The 15,050-nt window shown below is 47.4% G+C and overlaps 1 protein-coding gene across 4 annotated transcripts in view; it reads left to right on the top strand.

The window, feature by feature from the left end:
* Positions 1–3,463: 3,463 nt before the first annotated feature.
* The window catches only part of LOC310831487 (hexosaminidase D-like), a 41,445-nt gene continuing 29,858 nt past the window's right edge, over positions 3,464–15,050 (top strand). For 2 of the 4 annotated variants that reach the window (XM_083712080.1, XM_083712081.1), the window contains exon 1: positions 3,464–3,660. The gene's annotated coding sequence lies outside the window, so the exon portion shown is untranslated. Of the gene's footprint in view, positions 3,661–5,731; positions 5,779–15,050 lie in introns of those variants that run through there. The other 2 variants (XM_083712082.1, XM_083712083.1) reach the window with 1 other exon arrangement.

The raw sequence follows: 15,050 nt of genomic DNA on the forward strand, positions 1-15,050 counted from the left end.
AACACTTTCATTCAAAGGCATGAAACCACTTTTACTTACACCAATCCAAGCCACATATTTTGAATTATACTGTGACTTCACTTAATTGTATTAATTGCTTTGATGTATCTGTTCTTGTTGTGAGCTATATTTATCTGCTGCTGTGTTTGATATTGCAGTAACTGCAACACTCAGTTGGTTAGAGCGTGGTGTTGCTAACGCCAAACTTGCAGATTCGATCCCCCAGCTGCATATTCCTTCATTGCGGGGGGTTGGACTAGATGATCCTCAAGGTCCCTCCCAACTCTGCAATTCTATGATTCTAATCATCGTCGGTTTTTTGGTGCCACTTGGAACTCAACATTTGCTGCTGGAAAAGCAGAAGTACAAGTATTACATCAAATCAAAACATCCAGTCTCTCACCTCAGAAATGATCTAGGAAAAAAACCACAGCAAAACCCCCAGAGAAATAGACAAACGACACCACACAGAAACCCATAAACACACACAGAAAAAAGTGAAACAGGTGAGCTCTCTTTGCACCCCAAAGAGACAAACTCCTCTGGGGTCACCCCTGGTAGGTTGGCCTTATATCCTCACTTCCCCATCACAGGTACAACTTAAGGTGGGCAGGTTTGGGCTGATGTCTATAGTGCCAGGTGGGCCTAGGCCTGATGAAAATGACCTCCCAGAGACACCAGCCTCTTAGAGACAACTGCTTTCACAAGGGGAGCAGTACCTCTCCCCACTTTCCCTCTTCCAGACAGCTGCCTTTTTCCCACTTACCTCCTTCTACTGCAGCAGCACAATTTCAAAACCCAATTGTAACCCACCTTTTGGTGTCTGCTGCTAAATTCTGGGGAAACCTTCCCTTTGACTAATCTCAATTATTAGAAAAATATGGCAAGCAGCCTCACTTGAAAAGATCTCCCCAGCGTTAAAAGGTTGTCAGGGGACAAAGCACACAGGACAATTTTTTGTGTGCAATTTGGCATCACTTTATCTCCTGTGCTAATAGGGCAGAACACAATCATCCCATTGTTCCTCGAGTATACAGTATAGTCATACTTGGCTTCAATAAGAACATAGCAAAATGACTCTCATGTTTTAGCACAATTGTGCATTTAACACCCCCCTGGAATGATTTACATTGCTGGGGGTTTCAATTGCTCTGTGCTGCGTGTTGTAAACTTCAGTTTGTTTGTAGTTGTTCCTATAGCATGGGAAGACACACTAAGGCCCGGGGCCCATATCTGGCCCAATCACCTTCTAAATCCAGCCCACAGACAGTCCGGGAATCAACATGTTTTTACATGAGTAGAATGTGTGCTTTTATTTAAAATGCATCTCTGGGTTATTTGTGGGGCATAGGAATTTGTTCATTCCACCCCCCAAATATAGTCCGGCCCCCCACAAGGTCTGAGGGACAGTGGGCCAGCTCCCTGCTGAAAAGGTTTGCTGACCTCTGCTTTATAGTAAAAAAAACACGCTCACAAATAATGACAATAAAATAAAAAAGAAACATAAAAGTCCTAGGGTAAAAAGGGAGTCAAGCAGGAGAGATTGTACTGAGAGATCAAGAGGGATAAGGATCTAGTGCCATATTGTTGGATATGGAGGTGAGGAGCTCGTCATAAATTTTATGGAGGGCTGTTTTAGCATGCGCAGGGGGCAGAAGGCAGCCGAGTGCCCTCCAGATGTTTTGCACTACAATTCTCAGCAACCCCAGACCAGTGTGCCTGAGAGGCAGTGTGGTGTACTGGTTAGGGTCTTGGACTAGGACCTGGGAGACATGGGCTCAAATCGCCACTCAACCATGGGTGACTTTGGCCAGTTACCATCACCCAGCCTAGCCTGCTTCACAAAGCTGCTGTCAGGATGAAATAAGGAATGGGGAGAAGGCATTGAGGCCCACTGTTCCTCCTTTGAATAAAAGTATGACTATTAATAAAATAAACGTATCACATCTACATGCCAAACTGAGCATGCTGTGAGTTGTTGTGGTTATTATTATTATTTTCTAAAGCCCCGGAGATGAAGTGTGTTCATAGTGTTGGGTCACTGACCTGTGATGACTCTTTTTGTACACATAACCTAAAACATGCAGGGCTCGATTGCCTGGCCTCAGCTCCTGAACCCTCCTTTTCCAGTCTTGGAGCTCAGCCTTGGAGAATGTGATGTGACACTACAGAGAAAGAGCTCCTGAGCATTTGTGGAGTGCCATGTCTTCAGCTCACCACTCATACGTTGGATCAGTGGGTGCTGGCCCATTGGGGCAAATGGGGCACGGCTCCACCACCAGTCTTGCCCTGCCCTTGGCCAATCCCTGGCTAGCTGCTTACTCAAAACCAGTCTAGAGGGTAGCACTGCCAATTTGCTTCCTCCTGCTCCTCCCTGCTGAGTTTACAAGGAGGATGAGGATGGGGACAGAACTAGAGTTGGCTTTGCTTGTCATTGGCTCTTGGTGTGACCTACTGTCAGGCTTCTTGCATCCCACCCCATCACACCAGCCATCACTACATGGGGGCAAGGGCAAGGAAACCATGTGTGAGGAGATGGCGCCTTGAGCCCCTGCACCTTTCTTTTTGGAAATTGTATGACCCCCTCCTCAGGACTTGGGTTGAGCAGCCCCAGATCCCACACAAAGGGCTATGGCTCAGTGTTTTATGGATCTCTTTGCCTGCAGAAGGTCCCTGGTTCAGTCCCCAATGGCATCTCCAGGTAGGTCTGGGAGAGAACCATGAATGAAGTCCTGGAGAGCTGCTGCCAGTCAGTGCAGACAATACTGAGCTAGATGGACCACTGGTCTGACTCAAGATAGGACAGACCCCTAAGGCAGAGACTCGATTAAGAGAGCGGTGGGAGATATTAGGGGCAGAGCAATCTGAAGTAGCTCCTTCTGTTCCACAAGCTTAGTGGCAGAGCCCCAGCTTTGCATGCAGAAGGTTCCCAGGTCAGGCACCCCCAAACTCAGCCCTCCAGCTGTTTTGGGACTACAACTCCCATCATCCCTAGCTAACAGAACTAGTGGTCAGGGATGATGGGCATTGCAGTCCCAAAACATATGGAGGGCCGAGTTTGGAGATGCCTGTCCTAGCAGCTGTCAAGGCCCTTTACAAATTACAGTTCCCAGGAATCTTTGGAAGAAGCTGTGGCTGTTAGGGCTTTGAAGGTCTTGTGTGGATGTGACCACTATCATCTTCCAGCTCCCTCTGCCTCCTCACATCTGGCCCCCCCGACAGATGTTTTTGGACTACAACTCCCATGGGAGTTTTTGGACTACAACTCCCATCCGGAGGGAGACTAGGCAATGGGAACTGTAATGCAAAAACACCTGGAGGGCACCAGCTTTTCTTCTTTTTTTGCGGGGGTGGATGAGCGAAGGCTGCTCTCTTCTCTGCGATAATGCTGCTCTTCCTTCTCTGGCTGGCACCTCTCGCCCTTGCCAGGCGGCCTTGGGGCTTCCCTCCCCGCTCCTGCTGCTCGATGGGAGGGCGTCTCCTGGCTGCTCCGCCCCCGAACCGGCTCCCGCTGCAGGGCTGGGCGATGCCGGAGCGGCTGCTCGCGGCTGCTGGGCGCACCTGGCCGAGCCAGGTAGGAAGAGGCTGCCGGCAGGTGGAAGGGGCTCGTCGCGGCCGCTGCGTCTCCCCGCTGCCAGCTCGGAATCCCAGGAGCGGCAGGTAAAACTACCTGGGCGCGTGGGTGGCATGCGGAGCGAGCAGCCGATGACGCGGGGTGGCGGGGGGCAAGGAGCTGAGAGGGGGGTCCCTCTCCCCACCCCTACCCCAGGATGGGGTGCAAAGAGCAGTCCCGGGTGCTTCTGGGGGCACTGGGGCTGGAATAACCTTCCAGTGCCAGGCTTGGGGTGGGGGCGGGGGCGGTTGGCACAGGCTGCGGAGGCCTGTTTGGCGGTGCCATGACGGAGAGAGAGCTTGCCAATGCGCAGCTAGATGGCATTTAACGAGCGCAGGGCATGAAAGCTGGCAAGAGTCTGTGGGCACCACCAGCATAGGGTGGCATGAGCAGGGGAGCAGGTGCTTCTGCCCGGTGGGGGAGCAAGGGGTTAATGGAGAGGGGGCACAGCTGTTGGTTATGGGGAGGCAGGCATTTGCCCCATGCCAACCGAGATACTTAGTACAATGGATCTATCTCTCAGGGAGGGGGGCAAGAAGGTTGGAGGAGGAAGTGTTTTGCGGGGAGGCTCTCGCGTGCTACCAGCTTATTGTGGCAGGAGGTTGGTTAGAATTGATTTCCGTTTTGCCCAGATCATGCAGAGAGGGGTTGGGGGTGGAACTGTCCTGCCAACTGCATCTGTATCCTGTGCCCTATATACTCTATATCTCCAACAACCTTGGAAGAGGCCTGGTGCATTACAGAAAGCTGGAGCCCTTTATAATCTAAAGCATTCTGATCATCATCACATTATTATCTCTACACTACCACCCTCCCCCCATCTCTACACTACCACCCTCCCCACACTACCACCCTCCCCACAGCTAGCTTTGGCACCTGCAAGATGACTTCAAATGATACTCAGACTTGTCTCACTGTCCTGCCTTCTAGGAAAGGCGGTGGGGAGGGGCTTGGGACCAGCAACCAGGGACCTTGGCATTGTTTTAACAAGCTCCCTATATGTTGGGGGGGGGGGAGCAGGGAAGGAAGTGCCATGGCAATTAATCTAGAATTCAACCAGTTTCATTGATGTAGATGCACCCTCAAATGGGCATGCTGCAGCCTGGGTGCTTGTCGGCCTTCCTCCGATGCTTGGCATTTGGATATAAGATTATTGTATAGGTGCAGTGCTTCCCCCCCCCCCGGGGGGGTACGCTGGGGTACACATACCCCTAAAGATTTTGTGAATCTTTGTACTTTTGTCCACTTACTGTATTTATTTTCCCCGATTTGAACGATAAAATGGTGATTTTCTTGAGTCAAAATGAGAGTACCCCTAAACATTTTTTAAAGAAGAAAAAAAAGCACTGTATAGGTGTATTATACAGACTTATGCATACTCCCCCACCACAGCATGTAGGATACAGCTGGCTCTGCCTTGTCTTTTTTTTCGGAGGAAGGTTAGTCAAGGAAAGCTGGGGGGGGGAGGTGTTTGTGTGGTTTGTGCAAGTGTGTATCTGTTTTAATTATTAATCTGTTCTTTGGTCTCCTGTGTTTGCTGACCTTGTGAGGAGGTTCCCAGCTGTGCGCAGAGTGCTTTTGGCTGGGCCCCTCATAATGCTTGGTTCTGTTAGATTGGGGGAGGGCGTATATGGAAAAGGGTGCACCATGCCCACTGGCAACTCCACACCCACCCTCCACACCCACTACAAAGTCCAGCATAATGTGTGGGGCAAGGGTATGGGGCTGGTCATTTATAAAAAAAATCAGAAAAGGTACTGGTATTCACCATGGAGTTACAGTGACACACGTTTAACCTTTCTAAAAAATAAATAAATAGAGATACATAAATAAAAATGCTGGTACTGTGTACCCTTGACTGAGTATTCTTGGAAAAAAGCACTAGGGCTTGGAAGGAAGACCCTGGGGATGAGGGCTGCTGGAGATTCTTGGCTTCAGAGGAAACTGCAACTGCAGCACAGCAGCCCCTGCTGCCCCCCCCCCAACAGTGGCAACCAAGCCCGTTGATATAGCAATGGGTAACAATAGAGTTAAATATTGTTTCCAGTTACTGTGGGTTGCAGCCAAGCCTCCACCCTTCAGCTTATTCTTGAGGTTACTTTCATTTCCTTGCGGGAGAGCCTGTTCACGGACGAGCATCCTCTGGTTCTGGGCCTGCAGAGTGGGTAACGTTCTCTTATCTGCCTATATAAAATGTAAGATGGTCGCCTCACCCAGCGGTTTGCGCCGCTGCTGATAGGCAGTTTTGTGTGGCCTCCACATGTGGGGATATAAGATGGGGGGCAGAGGCGCTTCATACAGCAGTTTAGCAAGCCGTTCTGTGGAGCCTCTTCTCCTCCTGAAATGTTCCTGCAAGTGTGTTTAACGAAGAAGTACGAGGGCTTGCTAACTCACTGTGGGAAGCGCCTCATCCCCTCCTTTAAAAAGAGCTCGTTGGGGGGTGAAATGGTGAAACTTACTGGAAGAATAGGACAACAAGAAGAGAGGCTTTTAAAAATAGAATGAGGAAAATGTATTGATTACTTGAAGATAAACAAAGGAAAACCTTTACCAGGATTGATATAAACACGTGCAGTAAGAAATGATTACCATATTTTTCCATGTATAAGACTATATTCCCCCCTATCTTTTCAAGTTTAAAATTGGGAGGGGGGCGTCTTATACACGGATAGTGCGTGTGGGGTATTTCTTTATTTGGAGTCCCCAAAAATAGGAGTTGTGTTATACACGGGGGCGTGTTATACACGGAAAAATACAGTAAATAGGAAAGATAAGGAAAAAATTAAGTAAATAGATTTGAAGATACGCAGCAATAAAAAGATATAAATTAAGCAACTGCAGAAAGGAGGAAAGTCGAGGGAAATGTAAATTCAATTTGTAAAGATTTTGTGTTTTTTTGTTTGCTTTTTTCTAAAAGGGGGCTTCTGCTGTGAGTGGCACATGGGGAGGGGCGGCTGTGGCTTTGCCTCTTTCTGTGCGGAATCGCTATCAAGAGATTTCGGAAGCATAATTTTTGTGCTCGGGGCAGCTGGTAATCGCTTGTTCTGGCTCCCCCCCCAAAAAAAAGATTTTGTTTTTCTAGTTTAAAATATTTGGGGGGGAATTGATTTTTTTTTTTAAGGGCTTGGGGTGAGCTGTGGGGAGACGGATGGGGAAGATGTAACAGGTTTGATTAGGAATGAGGGAAAGGTGGCTGGTGAGCGAATCGAGCAGACCCAGCAATCTCTAGTAATAATAATAATAATTTATTATTTATACCCCGCCCATCTAGCTTGGCTTCCCCAGCCACTCTGGGCAGATTCCAACAAAATATTAAAATACAGTAATGCATCAAACATTAAAAGCTCCCCTAAACAGGGCTGTCTTCAGATGTCTTCTAAAGGGCTAGCTAGTTGTTCTTCTCTTTGACATCTGGTGGGAGGGCCTTCCACAGTGCAGGCGCCACTACCGAGAAGGCCCTCTGCCTGGTTCCCTGTAACTTGGCTTCTTGCAGCGAGGAAACCGCCAGAAGACCCTCAATGTTGGACCTCAGTGTCTGGGCAGAACGACGGGGGTGGAGATGCTCCTTCAGATATACTGGACCGAGGCCGTTTAGGGTATTGTTAGAACTTAGCCGTCTAAAGTATTGTTAGAACTTAGCAACAGAGGTGGAAAATGCAGCATAGCTGGAAACAAGCACCATCTCCAATGGTGCAAACCTGCTAGAGCAGTCCTAACAAAAATGCCTCCCTTCCAGGACAAATAGGATAGTTCGTGTTGTGTGTTGTTGTTGTTGTTTATTTATTAGAACTACAACCTATGCACACCCTCTTCCCTTATTTGGCTGCAACAAACTACCAGCATAAAATAAAACCAAACAGGTCTGCCCCATCCATTTTAGCCCTCCAAATATTGGTGGACTCTTAATTCATACCAGCCCCAAGCAGCATGGCCAGTGGTCAGGGATGACGGGAGCTGTAGTCCAACAAATATATGGAGGGTTGCAGTTGCCTCATCCTGGGTCAAAGCCTGAAACAGCATTCAGCATATAAAAGAGAGAGAGAGAAGAGAATACAGCACATCATTCATTGGAGGGGATTGGATTAAATGACCCTTTTTGTCCCATGTGGGCTTCCATTTTTCTTCGGCATGTATTGGTGGGGAAAGGGTTAACCTCTCTCTCTACACACCCGAGTCCCGCTTTCCCTCTGCCCCCCCCTCACTGCTTATTGGTGTTTGTGTGTTGCATTAAAAAAAAATAATAATCTAAGAATGACAACATTGCAAACACCCAAACAAACATAAATAACTCCTCCTCTCCTTACAAGAATGAAGTGTACCAGATGCACCCTGCCACGGTTGGGCCTTCACTGTTGGCATTTCTACATCTGAATCATTTTCTAATACGCATGTCATAAAGGCATACCACGTTCAAAAAAATCATTTTCTGCTCGCTGCCCGTTCAGTGCTTTTGACTGTTTAGTCAGCTTTTCCATTGTCCAAACTTTCTGTCTCCAAATGGATAACTGCAAATTATCCAAACCCTCCCAGTTTTGAGCAATCGGTTGAGGAGCTGCAGTAGGCAGTTGCTGAAAAGGGAAAAAAAGTAGACACTTTAAATGTAATCAGGCATTTAATGGGGTCATTTGGTTTGGCCCTTGTCTCAATGTGGGATGGAAGAAGTATGAAGCGAGGCTCCTCCCGATGACCTATTAATCGTGCACTCATCCTGAGTTGCTTGCACTAAGTGAACAGGGAGGTTAGATCATTTATCCAGTCCTCTGTGTTTTTATTATTCTTATTACTTTCATTTCACTTACTATCTAAAACAGTGGGTGGTGGGATTACCTCCTAGAGACCTAGACCATCGGTAGGCAAACTAAGGCCCGGGGGCTGGATCCGGCCCAATCGCCTTCTAAATCTGGCCTGCGGATAATCTGTTTTTACATGAGTAGAATGTGTCCTTTTATTTAAAATGCATCTCTGGGTTATTTGTGGGGCATAGGAATTTGTTCTCCCCCCCCCAAAAAAATAGCCTGGCCCCCCACAAGGTCTGAGGGACAGTGGACCAGCCCCCTGCTGAAAAAGTTTACTGACCCCTGACCTAGATCAAAGGGAAGGGGGCAGCAAGGGGGTCTAGAGGTGTAAATGACTATCAGACTTTGAAAAGTTGGCAACGCTGAATGAACTTCATCCATTTTTTCGCATTAATTAAACCACATAGTTTTAATTGGATTGGGAACAAATGTGCCTTTGATTGTTCCCGTTTTGAATTTTATCGTGTTGTTATCTTCCTTAATGGTTTCTGCAAACTGATGTTCTGAATAATACTTTCTTTAGGGTAGGGTAGAGGGCTCTGGGGAGGAGATTATGGAACTAAGGGGGCAGTTGAAAAGGTTTAGGAACCACTGGTCTAAAAGATATTGAAGCTGTTTACAATAGATAAATACAGAAGTGTGTATATACACTCAGTGGCATAGCGTGGGGGGTGCAGGGGGGGCCGGCCGCACCGGGCGCAACATCTGGGGGTTAGGGTTAGGGGGCGCAAATCCATGGGTTAGGGGGTGCAAATTACTTGCCTTGCCCCGGGTGCTGACAACCCACGCTACGCCACTGTATACACTGAGGCGATCCATTCCATTTTGCCACCTGAGGCGAAAGGGAAAGGTGTTGCCCTACACACTTTATGCTGCCTTCCCCACCAAAGCCTTCCTTACCAGGCTGTCTGGAAGGTTGTGTGAGGCCTCTTTGCAATCTTGCAGGGCTCTTGTGAGACTCTCACAAGATCTTGGAAGTGCACTAGGGGGACGCACCCACAGAGGTGCCCCTTGAATTCCACTGCCTGAGGTAGCTGCCTCAGTCTGCCTCATGGACAGGCCAGGCCAGGCCTGATATATAAGTATGTACATATGCAAAATAAGCACCGTAACACCATGTCAAAGCACATAGGCTGTATCCATATCCATAAACATAAAATAGATAAAACCAAAGAGCATATTGTGTGTGTGTGTGTGTGTGTGTGTGTGTGTGTATGGACACCAAATAAGTAGAGCAACACCATATCAAAATACATGCACTGCGCCATAATAGCTATAATAATAATTTTATTATTTATACCCCGCAACTCTGGCTGGGTTGCCCCAGCCAGTCATGGATATGTATCCATATCCATAAATATGAAATAGATACGTAAGCCACTCACACTAAGCAATATGACAACGCAATGCATAGCATACAGAAATAAGATCCACTCCTAATTTGATGGATTCATGCCCCATCTCCTCTGGGACATCTAATACTCCTCTCTCCTCTCCCACCCAAGAGGGGCCAGACCTGGAGAGTAGAGAACAACTTCCGTCCACTCGCTGCCACCATCAAGAGTCATAACCTGCTTGGTACTGCACAATCACAACACTAGATAAAGCATCAGTCAGCACTGGTAGCAGACACAAACATCAAGCTCACACTCAAGGTAGCTGTAAAGGTCACCATAGATTCAAATTGTTGATGCCAGCCAGCTGCTAGGCTCTCCTTTTTCCCCCAGCACCTCCAACTCGTGCTCCACTAGGGTCTTCTGGGCAAGCATTTTGTGCTAGGGCTGCCCACCCTTGGCTGAGAACCACAGGATGAGACCTTTTGACTCATGCTCTTGCCAGGCACAAGATTTTGATATAACAACAACAACAACAACAACAACAACAATTTATTTATACCCCACTCATCTGGCTGGGTTTCCCCAACCACTCTGGGTGGCTTCCAACAAAAGATTAAAAATACATTAAAACACCAGTCATTAAAAACTTCTCTAAACAGGGCAGGTGTCTTCTAAAAGTCAGATAGTTGTTTATCTCCTTGACATCTGATGGGAGGGCATTCCACAGGGCGGGCACCACTACCAAGAAGGCCCTCTGCCTGGTTCCCTGTGACTTCACTTCTTGCCGTGAGGGAACTGACAGAAGGCCCTCGGAGCTGGACCTCAGTGTCTTGGTTGAACAATGGGGGTGGAGACACTCCTTCAATACCTGGAAAGAGGGGATAAAAAGCACAGTCTTCTGTCAGAAAACCAGTTGAGAATATAAGAATACCCCTACAGCTGGATCAGGCCAGTAGTCATCTAGTCCAGCATCCTGTTCTCACAGGGGCAAGCCAGATGCCTCTTGTGGGAATCCTGCAGGCAGGGTCTGAGCACAAAGGCACTCTCACCGGCAAGGGTTTCCAGCAGAAGCATTTCCTGCCTCTGACAGTGGAGGCAGAGTGTAGCCATCATGGCTAGTGGACATCGAAAGCTCTCTCTGCCATGAATTTGTCTAACACCCAATCCCCTGCCTTCTGGGCATCTTCCCGTTTGTTTGTTGTTTGTTTGCCCCACATTTTCCTGGCACTTTCCAAACCACAAAAAATCAGATTCTTTGTTCTTAAAGTGGGTGGCTTGCACTAAGAACACTTTGATCCACTTTAACTCTGCAAACCTCTAAAATAAAACCAGCCTTCTAAAATCTTTATCCCAGTCGGTGTCTGTCTTGGATGTGAATTGATTTTATTTATGCACTCTCTTTTTTTTACGTATATAATTGCTTTTTAAAGTTGCTTTGATAGATGTAGCTGTTTTCTATTTTCTGTTATATTATAAATCGCTTTGGGAGGTCTCCTGGGTAGGGATTCATGCATAAAATGAATAACAACAACAACTACAGCCCTAAAACTATGGTTTGTGCTATAGACCTACAGACTTAAAGATCTTCACGGAGCAGGAAGCCTCTCTCTTATTGATTGATTGATTGATTGATTGATTGATTGATTGATTGTATTTATAACCCACACTTTTCTCCAAGGAGCTCAAGGTGCTGTACATGGTTCTTTCCCTCCTGAATTAATCCCCACAACAACCTTGTGATATCTCACTAGACTGGCTGAGAGGCGGTGACTGGCCCAAAGTCACCCAGTGAGCCTCATGGTTGAGTGGCGATTTGAACCCTAGTCTCCAAGCTCCTAGTCTGACACACTAACCACTCAGCATTGCAACCTTTATGAGATTCTGCCCATCCTTGGTACAAAATGTTCCAGGGCTGCATCAGAGGAAGGAATGTCTCCTTCTCCTCTGAGAATATGAAAGCCCGTTGCAGACGGGTGGGTCCCTTGTAAGGGCAAACAGCACAGAAGGGGGAGGCGTACATGCAGAGTTTTGCTATGAGCAAAGCTGGAAATTGCCTAAAATAAACCTCCGGCTACACCAAGAGGACCATTAGGATTTCCTTCCACTTCTCCTCTCCCTCTTCTTTTGAGGAATCTTCTGCTCTGATCAGCGCTAGAAGCAGAGCTGAAGAATTCCTGGCTGGCTTTCATCTTTCCAGAGGGGAAGGGACTGTTCCTTCTCTGTCCCCTCAAGCCTCTGCTACAAGGTGAGATCTCTTTGTACTAAGGATGGCCTAACACGGCCAGCTCTTTCGTTGGGCAAAGTGAGGCAACTGTCTCATCCCGCTGGGAGGCGGGATGGCAGAGAGCAATAGCAAAGTGTTAGAGGGTGGGATGGTGCAACCCGTACACTCAGTCGATGATGCAGCCTCATTCCCAGGGTTGAAGCAAGATGCAGACATCAGTATGGCCAGCTCCTCGGCATGAGAATATACAGGAGTTTTTCCAGGAAGCGGGGAAAAGTAAATACTCCAAACCAAGAAGCAAACTTAACTAGCATGGTAAATAATGACTTGGGAGTAGGGCTGCCCCTCTTGTCCTTCTGCAGATGCCCCTGTGCCTGTGCGTAGAATTGGAACCGGACACCATCTCATCTTTTACCTGGGTCAGCAAAATGCCCTCGGGCCAAGGCCTTCCCCTCCAATCCATTCCGTTTTCAGGCTATTCCAAACTTTCTATCCATCATACCCAAGGCTTGCCTCCCTTCCTCCCCATCCTTCCCTTCCCTGTTTTTGTTCAGCTTAGCAGCTGGCCAGAAAGGAACTTATATAGTCAACTCTAGGAGATGCCTTTTTTCCTGGCTGTGTTATTTGCTTCTAATTTTCTTGCTACTGTTGCATTTACAACATCTACTTGTTTCATTGCAAAATGTGGTATTCTAAGGCTGGGAGCATTTGCTCTTGTGCATTTCTTGGGTTGTTCTAGTTGTTGAGGTGTGCAGGGACTCGAATACCAGAATAGAAAAGATGGGGGGGGGGTGATGGACGGAGGGGGATTCCCCCCCCATCCAACTTCTACCACTGGTGTAGATGGCAAGTGGCAATATGTTTTATTTTTAAAAACAAATTAAATATTTATCAACCACACTTGCATAGAAAATAACATAAGGTGGTCAACAGCTTAAAAAGAATACCCCAGGAAAAACTATTTTCAAAATGTCAAATGTGGCAAGGAATCTGTTAAGAACACAAGAAGAGCCTTCTGCATCAGGCCAGTGGCCCATCTAGTGTAGCATCCTAGTCTCATAATGGCCAACCAGATGCTCCAGGGGGAAGTCTATAAACAGGAACTGAGCAGAACAGCATTCTTTCCACTTGTGATTCCAAGCAAATGGTTTTCAGTGGCTGAACACAGCCCTCATGGTTGAAGGGGGAGTGCTCTTGTGCTCAGATTCTGATGGTGGGAATAAAATACAAGCCACTGTGATACCAGGATGCTGGACTTGAAGGGCTTCCTTTGGTCTGATCCAGCAAACCCTTCTTACTTTTTAAATTGTAGACAGTATGTAAACAATGGAACGAAATGGTTTTTAATTATGCGATGGCTGTGACTTGCATTGCATTCAGGACTGACAAAAGGAAATGTTTTTCACAATTCATTATTGACTTCTGTGCAAGAAAAAGTGGTGTCTTTTTTGTGTAAAAGCGTTAGTTTTGGCGTGGATGAAAAGGCTCTCCTCCCCCCCTTAGACCTTTAAATGCCAGATGCTGGGGACAAAGCGTGGCCATATCCTTCATGTTCTCCCTGTGAACATCCTGTAGGCATCAGTCCTGTCTGCTTGCTGTTAGAAGATGGACCACTCCAGGAAAACAATCCAGATGTTCCCAGAATCCATCTTGGCTGTGCACTCCTGCTGCAGCTGAGCGAATCACAGCCCTCAAATTGTGCATTTTTCCCAGGAGACACTCCTCTGTGCTCTGACATGTGCCAAAAAAACCCCTGGATCAGAGTTTCCTTGTTCCCCACACTAGTAATTAGCTAACGCAGCACCATGGAGATTCCACAGAGCGTTATTCCCAGAGGGCAGAAACTCTATCACCCTGCCCTCTCCACTCTTTCTTGCAGGAAGTGTGTGTGTCACTGAACGTTTTCTGTTTTGAGAGGCGCAGGAGGAGTAGCATGCGGTGATGACAATGCCCAGGGAATTCCTGCTCCCTTAAATAGAAATCACAGTTTTTAAACGGAGTAGGGGCTTGGCCAGATGGCATGCAAAGCAGCGACAGAGGCGAGAAGGGCTTCAAATGGCTGCAGACGGCAACAGATCAGTTACCCAGCATCAAGAAAGTCCTTCATACAGTGCATTGTTAAACTATGGAACTCCCTCCCACAGGAGGCAGTGATGGCCAGCAACTTGGATGGCTTTAAAAGAGGATTAGTGGAGGAGAGGGCTATTGAAGGCTACTATCATGATGGCTGTGCTCTGCCTCCATAGATGGCAGAAATGCTTCTGAATACCAGTTGTTGGAAACTGCAGGTTGGGAGAGTTGCTTTTGTGCTTGAATTCTGCTTGCAGGAATACAATCATCTGGTTGGTCACTGTGAGACCAGGATGCTGGACTAGATGGGCCTCCTTTGCTCTGATCCAGCAGACTCTTCTTACTTTTAAATTATAAAGGTAAAGGGACCCCTGACCATTAGGTCCAGTCGTGGCTGACTCTGGGGTTGCGCCGCTCATCTCACTTTATTGGCTGAGGGAGCCGACGTACAGCTTCCAGGTCATGTGGCCAGCATGACTAAGCCGCTTCTGGCGAACCAGAGCAGCGCATGGAAACACCATTTACCTTCCTGCCAGAGCGGTACCTATTTATCTACTTGCACTTTGACATGCTTTCAAACTGCTAGGTTGGCAGGAGCAGGGACCGAGCAACGGGAGCTCACCCCGTCGCAGGGATTCAAATTGCTGACCTTCTGATTGACAAGTCCTAGGCTCTGTGGTTTAACCCACAGTGTCACCCGCGTCCCTTTTAAATTATAGGCAGTATCTAAACAATGGAACGAGATGATTTTAAATTATGTGATGGTTGTGGCTTGCATTGCATTCAGGACTGACAAAAGGAAGTGTTTTTCACAATGCATTTTTGACTTCTGTGCAAGAAAGAGTGGTGGTGTATTTTTTGGTGTAAACTGCAGGAAGGGAGAGTTGCTCTTGTGCTCGGATTCTGCTTGCAGGAAAGCAAGCATGTGGTTGGTCACTGTAAGAACAGGATGCTGGACTAGATGAGCCATTGGCCTCATCCAGCAGGCTCTTCTTACATATAGGGAACTG

Source organism: Podarcis gaigeae, assembly GCF_964106915.1.
Source record: "Podarcis gaigeae genome assembly, chromosome: 14".
NCBI classification, from domain to species: Eukaryota; Metazoa; Chordata; class Lepidosauria; order Squamata; family Lacertidae; genus Podarcis; species Podarcis gaigeae.